The 14,709-nt window shown below is 45.0% G+C and overlaps 1 long non-coding RNA gene and 1 pseudogene across 1 annotated transcript in view; one reads left to right on the forward strand and one right to left on the reverse strand.

Moving 5' to 3' along the window:
* Nucleotides 1-2,724: 2,724 nt before the first annotated feature.
* LOC147024919 (uncharacterized) overlaps nt 2,725-14,709 on the forward strand; it is a 24,053-nt gene continuing 12,068 nt past the window's right edge. Inside the window, exons 1-2 of the long non-coding RNA XR_015059265.1 lie at nt 2,725-2,935; nt 3,545-3,683. This is a non-coding gene — a long non-coding RNA (uncharacterized LOC147024919). The remainder of the gene's footprint in view (nt 2,936-3,544; nt 3,684-14,709) is intronic.
* On the reverse strand, nt 10,105-11,653 carry LOC147024920 (uncharacterized; annotated as a pseudogene).

Here is a 14,709-nt window from a genome sequence, read left to right on the forward strand (position 1 = left end):
TGGGGCATTGTTTCAATGGAAATAGGGTGGATAGGTTCCCGGCGGTTTGTGATTCATAAGGGAAAATCAAAAATCCTGTGAAAAACTGTGAATACACTCATGAAAAAAACGTGGAAATGTGAAAAAACGTGAAAACGCCCGTGAAAAAAAAACGTGAAAACCACGAATATATGCAGCACAGGGCCGCGAATGTCAAAGTAGGTCGCATTTTGTAAACCGCAAATATGCGGGGTCCGCAAACGGCGAATAACAGTGTCCAACAGTACTGTACTAAAGAACAAATGCAAAGGTTGATGAAAGATTTGAGAGAAATACAAAATTACCCCAATGATTAAGGCACGCAGTCTACGCATAAACGACAACCACAACTTTATTAACCAAATTGTTAGAACAAAATCCCATGCAAAACGGCCCTTATGAGAGCTATGGCCCTTACGGAGAGGTGGCCAAACAAAGAGAAGAGAGACATGCTACCTCTCCAAAGGTCCGGATCCAAACCAAACTCCAACTGTAACTGGGTCTCCGACTTGAAAACTGCTCGCTGCAGCCCTCGTAATCTTTGGGACTGCCTCCATACATGGCGATTTCCTATTATTGGCCTCCCGCAGCTGTGGGCGTCATCTTCCGGGCCATCCTGCCTCACGGGATGGCCCCAATAAAAAAAATCTTACTCCCCCTCTCCAAGGCTCCACAGCCGACATCACCACCATGGTCTGCAATGTTCCGGCCAAACAGTCTGTGCTTTCCTCCGAAAGTGCAATGTGCTTTCTAGTTGTGCCTTTCTATCTAAGTCCTCACCAGGCTTCACTCAAAAACAGGTTTTACACAACAAACTAACTCTTCACTGTCTTAAAGTAAACACTTACTGCCTCCTCAGTGCACATTTTACAATTCGACTTATTCTGACATTTTCTCCGTTACAAGAGTAATCTAACTGAGGCAGGATACAGACCATACTATTCTTAACACAATGTAACAATTGATCCCCTGGCACTTCCATGTGTGAGTGTTTGTTGTTTTGTGTGTGTGTGTGTGTGTGTGTGTGTGTGTGTGTGTGTGTGTGTGTGTGTGTGTGTGTGTGTGTGTGTGTGTGTGTGTGTGTGTGTGTGTGTGTGTGTGTGTGTGTGTGTGTGTTACCATACATACTCGTTATAGAGCGTTGGTGCTGCCGAAGCAGTTTATTGGCAAAGGTTATATTGGGTGGTTTGCCATTACCTTTGCAGCATTGTTTGGCCTTGCTCTATCTTTGAAATGCTGAGCATCAAAGAAGGAAGCAGCACTTTCCATTTTTAAATCTTTGGTATGACTTGGACAGGGTTTGAACCACCAATCCCCCAGTCACAGAGCAAACAATCGAACCATTATGCCAGCGAGTCTGGCATACGGTATGCAGTATATTCGACATACATTCCATAAGTAGTGAAATCATCAAAATGGCACAACCGGTTATCAAGCTGCGGATGCGGAAAGGCATCTGCGGCGTTATGTAAAGGTCACCACTAAATCTACGACAGATCCGCCCGCAGCCCCACCATCTTAGTTTTGAGGGTCATTGCTTGGGTAACGACCCATTAATTTACACTGTTCTTCCCGTGAGGAGGTGAAGCTGATTTCCAGGCTAGCGGGGTTAAAAAATGCCAGCAGCCCTTGATAGATTCAACCTTTGGTGCTTGTGAAGGAGCTGGAAGCATCTCTCCTGTAGCAAGGGGAAGGTTACTCCTTGGAAGCCAAAAAAATGACCAAACAATCCCGGGTGTAAATAGGATTCCAGTAAGCCCATTTTGAATTATCGGCTTTCGGTCTAGGTATTGCAAGCCTGCTCAGCGCTCCGGACACAGTAATCAGCCCAGATATGTTTTACTTCATTTATGTTATTCTGTGAATGTCACTTCAGGAAAACGAATGATACTCAAGGCAATTTGCTTGGTGATAAATTTCATTTTGACAATAAACTTTATTGGCTGGTGTGACAGCGGACAAATGCGATGACATTGTTTGTGGCTCGTACAGCTGGCCAGTACAACCTGCGCACAGCGATGCTTAGATAAGCAACAAATTGGAATGAAAATAAAGAAGGATGTTCGTATATAATATCTCACGCATAGTGACAGCTGTATATTAGCCAATATGTACCGTGGAAGAAATAGAATGCTTTTACTGGCCGCTGTAATCTTCCTCAGGACAGATTGCTTGGGCTACAGACGCATATAAATATATAACATTATATATATATATATATATATATATATATATATATATATATATATATGTAGACACACTGTTGTTTAAATGTCTCCTCGGCATCTACACTGTCAGTATGGAGCTGTTATATAATAAAGTGAATGTCTAGCAGAATCATAAAGTAACTGTGATATAGATATACATCGCTTTTATGTCCAGTTGGATGGTGTCTTCCCACCCCGATGTTTGTGGCTAAAATTATCAATCTTTTTGACCCAATTTTTACTGTCCTGTTCTCAGTAATGTCATTTATGTTATTTTTAGCGCTCGCTAGGCCCGGCGGCGCAAGTTTTGGCGGCAAACCCAGTAAAGTAAACGGCATGGCTTACTCAGAGTTTTGGGGTGGGAGATCATAAAAGGGTCTCTCCACCCACCCAGTCTAAGAGCTCGTAATCGGTTTTGAGGAAGAGCTGTGAACTTCGCCCGGCTTCCGCGTATGAGCCACACCCCACCCAACCTGAGCCACATCCCGGCCACGCCAGAGCCACACACTCTCCTCTCCTCTTCCCAGGCCGAGAAGAAAGCCGAGACTGTGCTGGTGGTCGCTCTACCACACATTAGTGGATTTGTTTGCAACTTTCTTCCTGTCTTGTGATCCCCGCTATAGTTTCTCTATTGTGAAGTGTCTGAGAGCCCGATGAGGGCACAGTTATTGAAGTATCTCCCGTTCGTCGTTGGTTTTGTCGGCTCATATGTCAGTCGTGGGTTAAGGGGGGTTTTATTACCATTGATTATTGACTGCTTTATTTTGTTTCCTTCCCTGTAATGATTCTCTTATACTTGGTCTTGGGTGTGAATTCTGGTTGGTGTGGTTCTCACTGAGTGATTAAGGGAAGACCAGTTAAGGGATAATTTGTCACACTTCATCACACTGCACACCCAGATTGCTTAGAATGTCAGGCTCACTCAGCTTTACTTGCATAATGATCTGTGACGTGTAATTGGTGTAACGCTGGGTCCATTTGGACTTCCATTCTGTATGTTATCATGATATTAGGCTCATGATCCAGTGGGGATTATCCCGAAACAGTCGACCATTATGGCCGCATGACAGCGACCTGCTGGATTTGAACCAGGCAACTGAGATGAGTGGGCAACCACAATAATATGAAGTGTGCGTGTGTGTATGTGTGTACGTGTGTGTGTCTCCTGCATAACTCCAAAATCATGAAACCTAGCAGCCTGAAACTTTGCATGCATACTAAGGGAACTCCAAGGAAGTGCATGAGTGAAAATTGGTTGTTTGGGTTAATTTAAACTCTGCTTTGGAAGAAAATAAACGGCTATATTTATCCTTCATCAGGTGCATCCTCGGCCATCTCGCTCTCTGTGGGGTCTTCAGGCGCATCCTGGGTTACATCGCTCAGGTGTGAAGCTGCCATGATTTTTGGCCTGCTCAACCATGCCTTGATGACAAAATACCACCCGTCACTTCGCTAAAGGTAATACTAAAGGAGGGAGGGAGAAAAGGGGGGGGGAGGGAGAGATGGATGGGGGAGAGAGCGCAGGGAGAGTGAAGAGGTGGAGGGGAAAGGCGAGAGGAGGGGTGAATGAAGAGAAGACAGTGTAAGGTGAGAGGAAACGGAGGCAGATGTGCAGTGGAGCATTAACTCCGATTCATACTGTCTCATGAAAATGATTCATCATAGTATAACATTGAAGATGGAAACAAAATAATGTCTGAAATCCATTTTTTTCTGGTAATAAAATAAACACGGCCTGGAGACGAACTCTCGTCCGGAGACAAACTCCTATCCAGACAAGTCCAGAGCCAAACTCCTTTCCAAATAAATACCGCCCGGACATGTCAAAAGCCAAGCTGTCCAAAGACAAACACTGGCCAGACATGTCCGGAGACAAACACCACCCAGTGGATGCATCTGGAGCCAAGCTGGCTGGAGACAAACACTGCTCGGACATGTCCAGAGACAAACTCCTGTCCGGACATAAACACCGCCAGGACATGTCCAGACATAACCACTCTCCAGATAAGTCCAGAGAGAGAGAGAGAGAGAGAGAGAGAGAGAGAGAGAGTGAGAGAGATGGGAGGAGTGAGTGAGAGAGAAGATGTGGGAGGAGGGTTCTGCACTGTATTGGGAGGGGGTAGAGCAAGGATGTGACAGAGACAGTGAGGGGTGGGGGTAGGGAAGTTAGCAGAAATAATATGTTATGCTTTTTGAACAAAACGCGCGCACACACACACACACACACACACACACACACACACACACACACACACACACACACACACACACACACACACACACACACACACACACACACACACACACACACACACACACACACACACACACACACACACACACACACACGCCTGGCCGACATTGGCAATTTTTCAGGAATCGGCAGGTTGGAGTCAGTGTGATTACTGACTGCACTATGTACTGTATACAACCCAGAAACCTTGAGTAGCTTTCACCGAAAAACAATGTTGCATTTACATAGACGTTTCAAGAATATGTTTACAAACATTAATCTTTATAAACAGCTTCGTGTGACGGGTGGAAAAAAACATTGGTTCAGTCATTTAGAAAATATGTTAACACTGCAAACGGCTCAGCAATCGGGTGTTATTTCACAACCACTCGCTCAGGGTGACGGAGCACGAACCACTCGCTCAAGGTGATGGAGCACGAACCACTCGCTCAAGGTGACGGAGCACAAACCACTCGCTCTGAGTGACGGAGCACGAACCACTCGCTCATGGTGACGGAGCACGAACCACGCGCTCAGAGTGATGGAGCACGAACCACTCGCTCAGGGTGATGGAGCACGAACCACTCGCTCAGGGTGACGGAGCACGAACCACTCGCTCAGGGTGACGGAGCACGAACCACTCGCTCAGGGTGACGGAGCACGAACCACTCACTCAGGGTGACGGAGCACGAACCACTCGCTCAGGGTGACAGAGCACGAACCACTCGCTCAGGGTGATGGAGCACGAACCACTGGCTCAGGGTGATGGAGCACGAACCACTTGCTCAGGGTGACGGAGCACGAACCACTCACTCAGGGTGACGGAGCACGAACCACTCGCTCAGGGTGATGGAGCACGAACCACTCGCTCAGGATGACGGAGCATGAACCACTCGCTCAGGGTTACGGAGCACGAACCACGTGCTCAGGGTGACGGAGCACGAACCACTCGCTCAGGGTGACTGAGCACGAACCACTCGCTCAGGATGACGGAGCACGAACCACTCGCTCAGGGTTACGGAGCACGAACCACGTGCTCAGGGTGATGGAGCACGAACCACTCTCTCCGACTGATGTGGCAGGGCAAAAGGGTCCACAGAGTGTGAACGGATGAAGTAGTGCGGTACCACTATCGACAATGGACACTCAGCAAGTGGCTGAAGCACTGATGCAAGCACTCCAATTAATTGGTTGATAAGGAACGGTTGACCGGGCTGTCGCTGCATACCATAAAGGATCCCTTTAACTTTAAAGCCTGTCTTCACTGCACACGCAGTAGTTGATGAAATAAAATGACTTCAGGGCATGAGGTCTTGCAGTGAATACATTAAATCATGTAGCACAATGAAGCTAGTTGATTTTATGTTCTAAAAATTTTTGTTTACTCAATATAATTCTCCAAGCAGTTGAAAAAGATAAGTTTAATGCTTTTGAATTTTCACATTTCTGTTGGAATATATGGCGGAAGGAACATGGCCTTGCTTGCTTATCGTAACTAAGTATAATCGGCTTAGAAATAAGACACGTTATTTCTTTAAATTATCAGATTTCACAACAGATTTCGACACTTATTTAGTCAGGCCGATATCCGATCTTCAAAAGTGAAATCATATTTCGACGATATGTTTTAATTAGTCCGTGAGTGAGAGTAGATCGTGGGAAATTGTCTCGTATAATGCATGAAATCGCTGCAAGATTCGAAATTTGAAAACTTATCGGACTTAAAAGAGTGATGTGCACAACTATTCATAGCAATGATGAACAGGCATTCGATATGAGTGAGGAAAGTGAAAAACTAAACTTTATCATTCAGGAATCGTTGCGGCCTGTTCCAAGTCGAAGCTTGTTTGAGCAGGCCAAAAAACATGGCGGCTTCAGACCCCAGCGAGGTTACTCAAGAAACGCCTTAAGACCCCAGACAGCGAGGTGGCCGAGGATCGCCTGATGAAGGATATCATTAAATAGGGTCATCAATTATCTTCAAAAGGGGTGTTTTAATTAACCCAAACACCCAATTTTCACTCTTGCACTTCCTTGGAGTTTTCTTAGTACGCAAGCAAAGTTTCAGGCTGCTTGGTTTTATGGTTTTGGAGTAATGGAGGACACGCACGCATACACACACATGGTCTTTTATGAGTATTGATACCTGGAAATGTCTGGGTGCACTGCAATGCTAATGAATGCCCAGAGATGCCAACGTTATTGGCTTTATTTCATTTACCAAACAGCAGAATGGTCACTCTGATGGTTACCATGCCTAAGGAGTTGCTGTAGCTGTGTCCAATAAGCTGAGTCCAATGATAATTGAGGTAACACCGGTCAACACGTATATTATGAGACGAAGGATTCACCACTCCTTGGGTGTCGTTTCCCTGGTCTCTGTATGTGCTCCGACTGAGGCGAAGGACGCATTCTATGCCACGCTCGAGTCTGTGGTTGATCAATGCCCCAAGTGAGATACACTTGACTTGGGGGATTTCAATGTATCGACTGGAACTGATAGGGATGGTTTTGAGATGTGTGTTGGTCACCTTGGGTCTGTAACTGTGAACCAGAATAGCACGAAGTTCCTCGACTTTGTAAGAAGTCCTGGACTTCGGGTGGCTGGTTCATAGTCTCAGCACCCACAGGCTCATCGCTTGACTTGGTATTCCAACGCTAGTGATCTAGCAAAGGAGATTGACCATGTGCTCATTGATGGTCACTGGAGGATGATGCAGAACTGCATGGTCTACCGGAGTGCTCAGTTCCTCAATACCGACCACAGGCTTGTTGTAGTAACTCTGAAATTGCAGCTTAAATATGGAAGAATGGCACATCCCAGCCGAGGCTGGATGTTGGCAAGCTCAAGGATGACAGGGCAGCGGAGAGGTTGTAAACAGACCAAGTGGGGATTTGGGGGGTCTGGATGCTTTGGGGAATCCTGAAGAGTTGTGGAGTGCCTTCAATAACACCGTCCTTGATGTTGGTAGTGGATGTCTTGGAACTCACCGAAGGGTGAAGAATAATTTTGTCTCAAGAGACACTGGATACCATTGACCAGAGTCGCAGGGCCAGGTTTAATGGCAGAGCTGAGATGTTCAGCGAGTTGAGGCATAAAACTGTACGTGTGCTGAGGGTGGACAAGGAGGCCGATGTGCGAAGAAGCTGTGAGGGGGTAGAGCATCACCTATGGTCAATGTTTGTCATCCTGCTTACAAGGGAATTCACGCATTGCGTTCCTCCAAGCCTGACCCTCAGTGTACTATATTTAGAGCGGAGGGTGGTGGGCTCTTGACAGAGTAGTCCAAAATGAAAGCCCGCTGGCCCGGTTGCTTTGAGCGGCTGTACCAGGCTGATCCACCAGCTGTTGAGTGGATGTCAGGGGTGTTACTATTCCTATTGCTGACCCTCCAATCAACTGTGATCCAACTTCATTTGTGGAAACACAGGCTGTGGTGAACCAGTTGAAATGGGTTAAAGCTCCTGGGATTTGTGGCATACATGCTGAACTTCTCAAGGCTGGTGGAAATGCTGCACTCATGTCATTGCATGCAGTTCTGTGTTCTGCCTGGAACACAGGCATCGTCCCAACTGTCTGGAAGAGGGGCCTTGTTTTCCCTCTCTGGAAAGGGAAGGGTGATCATCAGGACTGCAACAACTACCGAGGGGTGATGCTGCTCTCAGTGCTGGGCAAGGTGTTTGCTCGGATAATTATTGATATGGTTCACCACCATGTGCATGAGCACCAGTGCCCAGAGCAGTCAGGTTTTACACCAAAGAGGTCAACGATTGACCGTATCCTTGCCTTTCCGGTCCTCACCAAACGCAGATCAGAGTTTCGACAGGGGCTGCTTGCAGCCTATGTTGATCTTTGCAAAGCATTTGCTTCAGTGAATCGGGATGCCCTCTGGAGGATTCTTGGTCTTCTTAGGGTGCCACCAAAACTGAGCAATCTGATGTCTGAACTACTGTATACTCTGGTATTGAGAGTGCTGTGAGATGTGGTGATACCATCTCAGACTTATTTCCAGTTCTTACTGGAGTTCGTCAGGGGTGTGTACTGGCCCCCACACTTTTCAGCGCTTGTATGGACTGCATTCTGGGGAAGATGTCTGATAGATCAAGCTGCGGTGCATCGTTTGGGAATATCAAGATCTCTGACCTTGATTTGGCAGATGATGCAGTCATCTTTGCGGAGGCTCTGGATATCCTTTTGGGGGCCCTCGAGGTGCTGAATGAGGAGTCTGATTCACTGGGATTCCTGGTTTCCTGTGTCAAAAGTAAGATCCAGGCTTTCAATGACATATTGGATGCTGCTATCTTGTCTGGACCTGTTTTTGTTGAGGATGTTGAGGTCACGGAGAGATTCACCAACTTTGGCAGTGGTGTTCATGTCTCTGCTAGCTGTGAGCCAGAGGTCAATTGACGTCTGGGTTCGGCCTGGGGAGTCATGGATTCACTGGATCATGGGGTGTGGCGCTGTCGTTACCTGTGCAGGAGGCCGAAAGTCTGAGTCTTCGGGTCCTTGGTGCTTCCAGTCTTACTCTTTGGATGTGAGACTTGGACTCTGACCAGGTATCTGAGATGGAGACTTAATCCCTTTGGTACCAGGTCTCTTTGGATAATCATTGGCTATCGCTGGTCAGACTTTTTGTCCAACGAGTAGTTGCTGAGAGACTCAAATGAGATTTGTTAACTGCATAAGTCTGTGAGCGTCAGCTGCAGCTGTATGGACATGTGGCTCGTTTTCCTGACGCTGATCCTGCTCACCAGATTCTCTTAGCGAGGAAGTCTCGTGAGAGTGGAGGAGGCCAGTGGGCCGACCACGTACCTCATGGTTGAAGCAGGTTGATTGGTGTCTCAGGGATATGGAGATGGGCCAGGCGTCTGCCTGGGAGATGGCCAGACGGAGGCCCCTGGAGTACCGGCGTAAAGTGGACACAGTGACGCGCTGCTCCGGCGCATGCTCCCATACCTGACCTGACAGAACAAGTGTTGGGTTGAGTTGTGAAATATGTTCTGAACACTGAAACAAAATCAATTTCCACTGGTGGTGAATAACGGCTTGAACATTATGCAATTAAAAAACGATACTGTCTGTCGAGCACCACAACGGTAATTTGGTGGGCATATCGTGTACTCATTGAATTGGATGCCTTAAGAAAAGATGTGGCTGCTGCCTCTGTCTTAGTTAACGCTGCTTCTGTCAGGGCTTCAGGCCATCCAGACGCATGTAACATATCTCACATAGTGGTTAATAGAGCTATTTTGATGTGGAGCCCTCCCAGCATCACCACAAACTTGTCTTCCCTGAAGATTTTGGGGGAAGGTCCGTTGCATTTTCTTTGTGATGTTGTAAAGTGGTTGGTCCACTTCCAGCATGGGAACTTCTTGTGGTTTGAGGTGCTCAATTGTCTTTTTAACTTGGTCCATCCCATGTCGAATCATTCCTGGAGTAGCTGCTTTCTCATGAAAAAGTGGTAATAGTGCTTCAATGCTTTTCCCCGATTATCCAACACCATCTGATTGAGAAGAATGGAATGAAGACCACATGACCAGTGTGAGTGATTCTGTTCCGGATTCCACATGCAGGGTGCCATGCACCACAATTATCCATGCCTGTTCATGCTGCTTCTCCTCATCAAATGAACTCATTGGTGATGGCTGCACATCTTTTACCTTGGGTTGGGTGAGAAGATTCCAGCCCACAGGTGGTACAAACGTATACGAACAAGGCAGGATGGGTCCACTGGGGCCTGCTCCTCATGCCCGTTAATTAATTCATAGGGGTTCTTGGTCTAACCTAAGTTTATCTGATGAAGGAAAATGAAAAATGGAAATTCCTGTACTGTGGAAAGATGATGTTGCTTTTCTGGATGTGGGATTATGATCCAAGTTGTCAAGAGCCATAACCGTGAAGATCTGCTGTCGCAGATTTGCAGGACAGACAATATTGGCGTTGGCTCTTGCTTGGTTAGCAATAGCCCGTGCAAAGCGAACTTCAGTGGTGAGGACTCTCTGATAGGAAATTCTCAAAGAATACTTAGATTGTACTTGTACAAACGTCTTGCTCCGTGTTTGTGAATGCAACTTGAGGGCCAAGAACACTGCAAGGGGAGGCTCACACTTGAGGTTCGAATAAATTGAAGTCATATTCAGCATGGTCAGCTGGCTCACAGAGAGGATCTTCCTGTAATTGTCTTGAGCGGGCGACGATATAGGTCCTGCGAGGAGTTGATGGAATAAATACTTCATCAGTGTTGTGGTACAGCTGATTCTTTACAACCGTTGGGAAATGACCCTTCGAAACTGAAAGCAGCATCATGATCCAAAACTGCTTTATGGAGAATAGATGCTGCCAACAGTTAGGTACTCTGGTGTTTGACTTGCATCTGAGGTGATCTTCCTCGCTGTCTTTGAGAAAACGAGGAATACTCGATCTCTGATCCCTTTCTCCTCTGTCAAATTTGGGAAGTGTTCAAGTGCTTTTTCTTTCAAGCATGTACGGTTCACCGTCTTCTAGATTCCATGCTGTTCCAACATTTCTGTCATCATATCCTTCAAATCTTGCAGTGTAAAAATTCTGAGACCTCCAGCAACTTCTATGTGGATGAATTGGAGCAGCTCATTTTCTATCATGACCACAATGTTGATGCTGGCCTTGACTTGTTCACTACTCAGGGTCATCACATCATGCTTGTGGCTGAATCTTGTGCAGCAATCCCGATGATACCTGCCTGGCTTCAGTGGCCACCAGATCGCCTTCTGCAAGCGGAAACACAATATGATCCTCCCCCAATGAAACCGCCTTGTTGTGAATGTCTTTGGTGAGATTAAGCTTCTGGAAAGAATGGTCTGCTGCATTTGTTTCATCAACACAGAAGAGGCACAAATTTTGATGAACGTCTGTGTTGCTCCTCCTCGGTCTTTTTTCTTGGAGAACACAACCATTGAGACCAATGCCGTTTTGCACGGTCAAGCGATGACACCTTGTACAGCTGTCAACATGTCGTGCTGGGACACATGATTCTCCCGCATGGACGCTTCACCTCGAAGTTCCACCAACTTCTTTGAATTGACTGACAAGGCTGATGATGTCCGTGTATGCCCCCTCTCTACGCACAGAAACTGGGTTCGAGAGTGGAGAGACATGTTCTTCCTTCGTTTGTTTTTGGCACAGCACACATAGCTCCCAATTTACCATCCCAGCCATCACCACAAGAACCTGGAATCGAATTAATATGATTAAGAACCCAACAACATGAATATAGGACATGTAGATGTCTCATGTATTGAAAATTGCACCGGATTTCTTCCACTGCCATGTATCTGTGAAACAACTTAAAAAAGACGTTTCGCAAAGCTGAAAATAGTCCCAAATAAAATGTTTGTTTTTTTGGCTTTACTCCGATACTGTCATAATGGCAGCTTCTAATGGCAATATACCTGGAATATAAAAGTCGCTAATCCTCATCCCAAATCTTTTGAGACCTCACATGTTCAGGTCGGATCATCGGTTCAAAAGTTAAAACAGTTTCAATATTTCATCGAGCCACCTGGGGGTGGGGGGTTGGGTTTCCCCTTTGCCCCACATTGTCACCCATAGGAGCTGATCATTGTCCAGCACACTAAAATTGTTCTATAGACCCTAACCTTCAAGGCAATACCAAAAAGTAAACTTTTGCATCAACTTTAAATGACTGAGGGTCTGACACCCCACTGTACAGGAATAGTGTGCCAAATATCCTGTAGTACATTCCAGAGTTTTGTAAGGTTAGTTGGGTTCCTCTCATTCTTCTCTATTTCAGGGTAATCCCATATGACATCAATGGGACTCATGTTTGGTCTCTTGGGTGGCCACTCTAACACTTGGAGCATAACAGCTGTAACCTTGTTCTCCAAATACTGTTGTGTGTTTTGGATCATTGCCTTGTTGGAAAATTAATGCTTTTCCGATTAAACGATTCCCACTCGGAATTCTATGGTGCTGCAGTAACTGCTTGTACTTATCTTTTATTAGCATCCCATTGATTTTTACAAGTTTTCCTTCACCATCAGCTGAGATACAACTTGGAACAATCACAGAGCCTCCTCCATGTTTAACAACAGGCTGCAAACATTGCATGTCATAACGTTCTCCAGGTCTTCACCATACAAACTGGCATCTCTTAGGTCCAAAAAGTTCAAACCGATTTATCGCATCAGAGTACCCGATTCCATTGTTCAGTAAATCCAATCTTGATATTGTCTTGAAAATTTCAGTACTTTCACCTTATTCTATGGTCTCAGCAGTGGTTTCTTTGCTGCAAATCTGACATGGAGCTCTGCTGCAATCATCCTGTGCAGAGTGCTGGATGTAATGTTAATGTTCAGGTCTGCTCTCATTTCATTTGTCAGCTACTGTCTTGATTTTATTCTTTGTAAGCTGAGAAACTTTTAGTGTCCGTCTTTCCTTGGGGAGGTTTTTCTGGGTCTTCCTGGCCTTTTCTTAACTTGTACCAAGCCATTTTCTTTCAGGTGTTGCAAAGTATACCTCACACCATTGTAGGAGATCTTCAGCTTCTCTGATATTTTCTTCAGTGTGCTCTTCTTCTCACAGATTTTGGATCTTCACATGCTATTCTGTTGCAAGTTGCTTGCTTGGTGCCATTCTGAACCCACTCATGGACTTTAAAACAAGGGAACAATCTGATGACAACTAATTTCACATATTCACTAATTTGCAACTTTTATTGTGGTTTCTTGTTATTTACATGAATGTAACTGGTGTTAATTACTTCAATAATTTGTTATATTGTGTTATTTTGTGAGTTTGTGAAAAATCGTGCTATTTTGTGTGTTTTTGTCAACCTTGTCTTATCGGGCTTATCCTTATTGTCTTATCCTTGACGCCTACCCGTCCTTCCCATCTCGGTGTACTCCTTCCTGAAAGTCCCTGTAATGTCCATCTTGTATACCCCATGTTCCCCACCCCATCCCTCTCCCATCTACAGATCTCCTAATGTCTGTGTTCCCCACTGTTTTGTCCTTCCCACTTCCACCCCTCTTGTCTCATGCCCTCCTTGCTGTGTATCGTGTTAGCTCTCAAGCGAGCCTCGACAAGGTATACAAAATTATATATAGATACCTTACAAAAATTTACAAACTGTTTCCAGCATATTTTCTTTGTGGTAAACAGATATGACTGGCACATGATTGAAAATAATAAATGTCAGTGTGTCAGTATGTGTGTATGTGTCTCCTTAACTCCAAAACCGTGAAACCTAGCAGCCCAAAACTTTACATGCAGACAAAGGGAACTCCATTGGAGTACATGAATGAAAAATGGGCATATGAGTAAATGTAAATACCCTTTCTTAAGATAATTAACAGGGTCCTTGTCAACAAAAACCAAAAAAGGTCTCACCAAGATGGTGATGTTCCATCTTGGTCAGCCCACTTTCACTTTGCATGGGTCTTAAGCCGCCATTTTGTTTTGGCCTGCTCAAATATGCCTTGAATTGGAACAGGCCACAACAGTTTCTGTACGATAACGCACAAAATAAAATTCTTCACTTTCCTCACTCATATTATCGAATGCCTGATCTTTATACCTACGGATCACTGTATACATTGCTTTTGTTGGTGCTATAGTTTTCAAATTAGGAGCTTGGAGTGATGTTGTCCTCTATATAAATGTGAATGAGGCATTGTTTGTTTGTTTGTGATGCGACTCCTCTGAGCTCCCAAGGTTAATCTCGACGAAACTTTATAGATCACCTTGTTTAACCACAATGCACCTTACTAGAAGTTTTAAAGTCATTTTCCCACAATTCCTAACATATAAACACACGAGCCACCACCTGCCACATCTCTGAGAGTAGATCAATTTAAAGTGGCCTGCAAAAGTATTCACTCCTGTACAAAGTTTTCACATTTTTGCTGCCACCTGAGCTTATTTCATGATGCTTTCAAATCAAACTTAATATATAGTCTTCACAAACTACTCCAAAGTGATAAAGATAAAAAATGTGAATAAGTTATATTAACAGAGAAAATCAGATGATTCTCAGTTGGATAAGTGTTCAAACCCTTTGCCTACCTAATATATCACAAATCACTTCAGGAGCAAATTATTTGTTTGAAAGGTTACAAAATAAGTAGAATAGGTTTCCCCTATCTATAATCAGTGGTTTATCTCAAAAAAATTGGGAAACCAACAACGTATACATGAAGACCAAAGAGCTTTTCAAAGTAGTCAGACATATAAAGTGGTGAAGCACTATTCAG

Source organism: Eptatretus burgeri, chromosome 6 (genome assembly GCF_056783735.1).
Source record: "Eptatretus burgeri isolate ZD-2024b chromosome 6, Ebu_testis_v1, whole genome shotgun sequence".
Taxonomy (NCBI): domain Eukaryota; kingdom Metazoa; phylum Chordata; class Myxini; order Myxiniformes; family Myxinidae; genus Eptatretus; species Eptatretus burgeri.